This window comes from Carlito syrichta, unplaced genomic scaffold, assembly GCF_000164805.1.
Source record: "Carlito syrichta isolate Samal-C Ts95f unplaced genomic scaffold, Tarsius_syrichta-2.0.1 Scaffold305126, whole genome shotgun sequence".
Classification (NCBI taxonomy): domain Eukaryota; kingdom Metazoa; phylum Chordata; class Mammalia; order Primates; family Tarsiidae; genus Carlito; species Carlito syrichta.
In genome coordinates, this window is record NW_007249222.1 from 254,859 (window position 1) to 261,659 (window position 6,801).

Genomic DNA, 6,801 nt, shown 5'->3' on the forward strand with positions numbered 1-6,801 from the left:
ACAAATCAATGTATAAAATTTTGTTCCCATGCACATACAATTCTCAAGCCAAGAACAACATTGAAAACAAAATCCCATTCACACTTGCCAATAAATAAATAGATAGATAAATAAATAAATAGATAAATAAATAAATAAATAAAATATCTAGGGATACACTTAACTAAATAGGTGAAAGATCTCCACATGGAGAACTACCAAAAAACTGATGGATGAAATCATACACAGCATAAACAAATGAAAGCACATGTTCATGTATTAGAATAATCAGTGTTGTTCAAATAATTATACTGCCCAAAGCAATCTCCATATTCAATGTAATCCTGTTCAAAATACTAACTTTGTTCTTCATAGAACTAGAAAAAACAATCTTAAAGTTTATATGGAACCAAAAAAGAGCATGAACAGCCAAAGCAATTCAAGCAAAAAGTACAATCGTGGAGGCATCACACTGCCTGACTTCAAATTATACTATAAGGTTATAGCAATTAAACAGCACAATACTGGTACAAAAATATGCAGATAGTTCTATGGAACATAATTGAGATTCAAGAAGTAAAACCACATACCGATATGCATATAAATTGTAAATGAATGATCTTCAATAAAACCTACAAAAATCAGCAATGGGGGAAAGGATACTCTATTCAGTGAATGGTACTAGGAAAACTGGCTAGCCATATGTAGAAGAATGAAACTGGTCATCTCTCTCTTACCACATACAAAAGTTAACTCAAGATAGATAAAAGACTTAAATGTAGGACGTGAAACTATAAAAATCCAGGAACCTAGGAAATACTCTTCCAGACATTGACTTGGGCAAAAAATTTATAATGAAGACCCCAAAAGCAATTGCAACAAAAACAAAACTAGGCAATGGGGCCAGCTTCTGCAAAGCAAAGAAAAATCAACAGAGTGAACAGAATATCTACTGAATGGGAGAAATTATTTGCAAATTACACCTCATAACAAGGGCTAATATCCAGGATCTACAATGAACTCAAACAACTCAACATGAAAAAAACAAATAATCCCATCAAAAAGTGGGACAAGACACAGACACTTCCCAAAAGAAGGCACACAAGCAGCCAACAAACATGAAAAAAGATCTCTTTTTTATGGCTGCATAATATTCCATTGTGTATATGTACCACATTTTTAAAATCCAGTCCTCTTTTGATGGACAGCTGGTTGATTCCATGATCTTGCTATTGTGAACAATGCTGCGATAAACATACGTGTGCAGGTATCTTTTTTATAGAGTGATTTGAGTTCTTCAGGGTGTATTCCCAGTAGGGGAATTGCGGGGTCGTATGGATTATTACGCAGCCATAAAAAAGAACAAAATCATGAATGTCGCAGCAACCTGGATGGAATTCGAGTTCATAATACTGAGTGATCTCTTACAGAAACAAAGATCTGAGTATCACATGTACTCACTCAAGAGTGTACCTTGAACAACTATGGTAATATTATAAGAAAAGGATTGACAGTGGTAGGAAACTAGGGGCGCAGGGTAGGAAAGGGAAGAGAGGTGGGATTAATGGTAGTCGATATCTGTCTGGGGATGGGGCACACCTCATCAACAAGGGTACCTGCACAGTGCATATTTGTATACCTAACCCTTAACTGTACCCCACAATTTTAAAATAAAAAATATGTTGAAAAGAAAGAAAAAAGATCTTGACATCAATAATCATCAGATTCATGCAAATTAAAACCACAATGAGATATTACCTAATACCAGACACAGTGGCTATTATTAGAAAGTTAATAAACAACAGAGGCTGGTGTGGTTGTGGAGAAAAAGGAAGGTTCATTCAATGTTGATGGGATTCTAAATTGGTTCTACCTTTTTGAAAAACAGTATGCAGATTTCCCAAATAACTAAAAATTTGACTCGCATTTGACCCAGTCATCCTACTACTAGGGACCTACCCAGATAAAAACGAATCAATATATAAAAAAGACACCTGTACATGTTTGTTGCAGCACTATTAACAATTGTAAAATCATGGAACCAATCTAAGTGCACATCAATAATTGACTGGATAAAGAAAATGTGGCACATATGTCATGAAATATTATGCAGCCATAACAAAGCATGAAATAATGTCTTTTGCAGCAATGTAAGTGGAGGTAGAGGTCATCAGCCTAAGTGAAATGACCCCAAAACAGAAAACCAAACACCACATGTACTCACTTATACGTGGGAGCTAAATGGCCACAAAAATGAAAATAATAGTCATCAATAAGGTGGGAGATATAGGAAAGGGGTTTAGGATCCAGAAATTACCTATGGGGTACAGTGTTCACGAACTTGGGGGCGGGCCATCTGAGACCCAATCCCCACCACCATGCAATATGTCCATGCAATAAGCATGCACATTCGCCTCCTGAATCTAAAACAAAAATGGGAAAAAAAGAAAAGAATAAATACATTGACTTGAAAAATAAAAAGTCACGTATTTATCCAGCTGTTCTTGTTATTTATTTTCCCCAAGGTCATATAGATAGTAAATAGCTAATTAAGAATTTGAAAGGAATTCTGTCCCTTACTCTATTTAATAGTATTCACCAAACCACATCGGCCACACATACACACACATGTTCACAGCAGTATCACTCTCAGATATCCTTTCTCAGGTCTTCAGTATCCTGATGTCAATATAGGTAGGCAGATGTTTCTATCCCTAATGAAATCTCCTCTGCACGATTTAAAACAAATTCCTCTTTCTGAATAGATTGCACAATTAATCCACTAATCCAACAACTTTGTGCCTGGACGTATTATTTATTTTTGTATTTGTCATTTCACCAGGAATATGTAATATTAAGATTGAAATATTAATTTTTATCTGTGCAAAAAAAGAAAGGTGATAAAGTAGAATGTCATTCCAAAATTTTATAAATTTTTATTTATCATTCAAATACGAAGGCACATGAGTAAGAACAAACTTTGACATAAAATAGAATTATTACCAGAGCAGGGAAGGTTGTGGCTGGCAGCAGGGCTAAAACCAAAAATTTTAGATGTTCCCCATGAAGACTGGAGAGAAAGAAGATATTTATGAAGATTTGTTATAATAAATAAATTATCAATAACATATAACATCAAATAAAAATTGGCATTTAACAATTTAAAAAATCGGGAGATTAGATTTCAGTTGATTGTTACATAAAAAAATAATGTACAAGAAAAAAATCGAAAAAATAAAGAGGGCTAATATTTTTGTTTTGCCCAAAGTATGGTAGTTACAAATTAGTTTTATTAGAAAACACAAAGTGAAATTAGGAAAGTTAAAATTTGTATAATATCCAACAGAAGAAGAAATATAAAGTATTCCACTTTCAAACATCAGAGGGTTTTTAAAATAGAAAACTAAATGAAATCATGGAAATCATGACAGTAAGAAAAAATAAAAGTGTTTAAAAATATAAAATATAGACAGGCATGGTGGCACATGCCTGTAATCTCACTTAGGAGGTTGAGGTGGAAGGATCACCTGAGTCCTAGCAGTATAGTGAGACAGTCTCTCAAAAAATAAAAAAAAAATTAAATTTTAAAGCACTGAATAAAAACAAAGATCAAAAAGCAGAAATATGTTCTGACTGATTATAATCCTGCTACCTAATAATTCTACTTAAAAGTAGAAAGCCTAAATAAATTACCATACAAGGTAAAATATGCTGCAAGCTTTGCAGAATGTTTTCTAATTAAAAATAGTCATGATAACATGAATACCTCTTGATAGATAAATACATCAATAAAATAAATGTCACCAAACAAAACACAGTATATTTAACCCATATAAATTAATAAAAGATCCAACAAAAATACTATGATTTGCTGTAAAACGAAAAATATGTACTATGATATCAGGAAAACATATACTAGACTTTGCCTCTGGAAAAATTAGAAGAGAAACTGCATTAAGACAGTTTTTAAGGTGATTTTACTTTAATGTTGTATATGTTTTGCAAAATATTATCTCTGAGATAAGTCCAATGTTACACTGATTTTCAAAACAAATATACTTGTTATATTTTTACTTTAGTTTCTTTTTTAAACAGTCTAGAATATAAAATAAGATTGTTTTTAAAAATGTAAAGCACTGTGACAAGTTTAATGATGCAAGATCCCATTGCTTGGTCTTGGGAAATTGCTTTTTTTTTTTTTTTTTTTTTGAGTTGGAGTCTCCCTCTGTCTCCCAGGCTGGAGTGCATGGCACGGTCACAGCCACCCTGGCATTGACCTGCTGAGTTCAGGTGATCCTTCCGCCTCAGTCTTCCAAGTAGCTGGAACTACAGGCGCGGGCTACCATGTCCGACTATTTTTTTCAATATATATAATAGAGATGAGGTCTCACCAAATTGTGCATGCTGTTCTCGAACCCATGGGCTCAGGCAATCCCCTCACCTCAACCTCCCAATGTGCTGGGATTATAGGCTTGAGTCACCGGGCCCGGTGGGAAATTTCATTATTAAATCAATTGTGAAAGCCCCAGTCTCATGTGAAAAGTAGCTATTCATAGCTTAATCTTCAGCTTCTACATTAAAGTCTGGGGACCTAAAGTATATCATGGATTTAGAATAATTAGCTTTAAATTTTAGGATATGTTAAAGTGTCAAATGTATATTTTTAAAAATCTGAATAAAGTGATAGGCAAAGGCCAGTGTATATCACATAGATAAAAATGCTATACAATACTAGATTATGAGACCTCACTTATGATTATGCTATGAGTCTAAATGCGGAGGGTCAATCAGTACTAAATTACTATTGGTATCATTGATAGTTTTGAAATTGTTTGTTTTGGTTATGATTGCACTGAATCTTGTGTATTTGGCAGATGAAGAGGTTGAAGCTATAAATTTGGCAATCAATCATTTTAAACATGCAAACTTGGCACATCAGAAAGCAAGCTTCCCAGGACCAGACATTGTTAATTTGGTTCCTTGATTTATACCCAAAAGTTATAATGATTCAGGATATACAATAGATACAGAGTAAATGTAAATTAGATGAGTAATCAAATGCATGCATAAGAAAGCAAGACAGCAAGAGGGAGGAAAGGAAAAAAAGAGGGAGGAAGGGAGGGAGGGAGGGAAGAAAAAGATGAGAAAAATAATAAAGGAATACATCAGGTAGTTTACAGGGTCAATATTCCAATGCCTTATATCTCTAATCACAGGACATAAAAGATAGTATAATAAATTCTTTTCTCCTTATACTATCAAGGGCTCTGCATAAAAATCACAGAGGCAAAGACAACATAGCTCTCACATAGGTTACCCTTTCCAGGGTTTTGGACTTGAGATACAATGTTTTTGGACTTGAGATACAATGAGGTTTAACCAACTCTAAAATCCAATGTCAACAGCCAAGAGCATCAACAGCCAGGAGTAAGATAACTTGTACTGGAAGTTGGCAGCAATATGGTGAGGCCCAGGAGATATTTCTTAAGGCAAGAATCATGAGTCTTCCCAGGAGGATCAAAATCCTCAGTAAAATAACTTGGTAACAATCTTATTTTTTAGTAAGCACATAGAATACACACTCTCGTATCTGTTTGGTCCTCACGCCATAAATAATGGGGTTGAGAGAGGATGGGATTATCAAATACAGATTGGCAACAAGAATGTGAATGTAGTGTGGTATGTTGTGTCCAAATCGGTGAGTAAGAAAAAAGAGAAGACTGAGGGGATACTGAAAATGCAGAGGATGGCAACATGTGAGCTCCACGTGCTTAGGGCTTTTAGTCAAGCATCCTGCAATGGGAGGCAGACAGCAGCATGGAGAATGTAAGCATAAGAAATACCAATAAGGACCAGGTTCAGAAGAAAGAGGGAGACCACAAAGAGTCCATAGATAGCATTGATGCGGATGTTTCCACAGGACAATTTTGCAATGCCCATGTGCTCACAGTAGGAATGGGCTATTATATGAGCCCGACAAAATGGCAAGTGGTAAATGAGATAAATTAAAGGAAGTGTGAACAAGACTGGACAAATTACAATGAACATAGTGATGCCCACCAGCACCTGGGATGTCAAGATGGTCGTGTAGTAGAGTGGAGCACAGATGGCCACATAACGGTCAAAGGCCATGGCCAGTAACACCTCAGCCTCCATGCCAGTAAAGCATGAATCAGTGACATCTGGGCCACACAAGCTCCAAAGTTAATCTCATGAGCATCAAACCAGAAGATACTCAGCACGCAGGGCACAGAGGTTGTAGAAAGAGTCAAATCAATTGTTGAAAGGATGGTCAGGAAGTAGAACATGGGATCCCGAAGGGTCTGTTCTGCCTTGATGACTAGCAGAATGGTGGCATTGCCCAGCAAAGCCACAAGATAAACAGAGAAGAAAGGTAGGGAGATCCAGACATGGATGTCTTCCAGACCTGGGATTCCAATGAGGAAAAATGTGACTGGGTGAAAAATGCTCCTGTTGTTGCTATATATCATCTTGCACTGATCATAAAAGGTGAGCTCTTCTGTTGTAGGAAGAATGAGACGGGGGCTGTGGGGGAACAAAAAGAGAGAGATAACGAGAGAGGAGGGAAAGGAGGTTGTACATCAATTGCTAGCTCTGTGTTTCAGCATACAATTAAATTCACATTTACTGTGCAAGTAGGCCTGTTACAGAAGCTTATGTACTGAATCATAGCCATTTGAGTAGGCTAGGGCATGATCAAATTTAGAATTTTCATTTTGCCTATCAACTGAGGTCTAATTGCAAACATGAAGATTTGCAACAGCTTTAATGCAGATTTCTAATAATTTGCCACTTCCATTC

At 35.7% G+C, this 6,801-nt stretch overlaps 1 pseudogene; it reads right to left on the reverse strand.

Moving 5' to 3' along the window:
* Positions 1–5,530: 5,530 nt before the first annotated feature.
* Positions 5,531–6,470, reverse strand: LOC103263484 (annotated as a pseudogene).
* Positions 6,471–6,801: the final 331 nt, after the last annotated feature.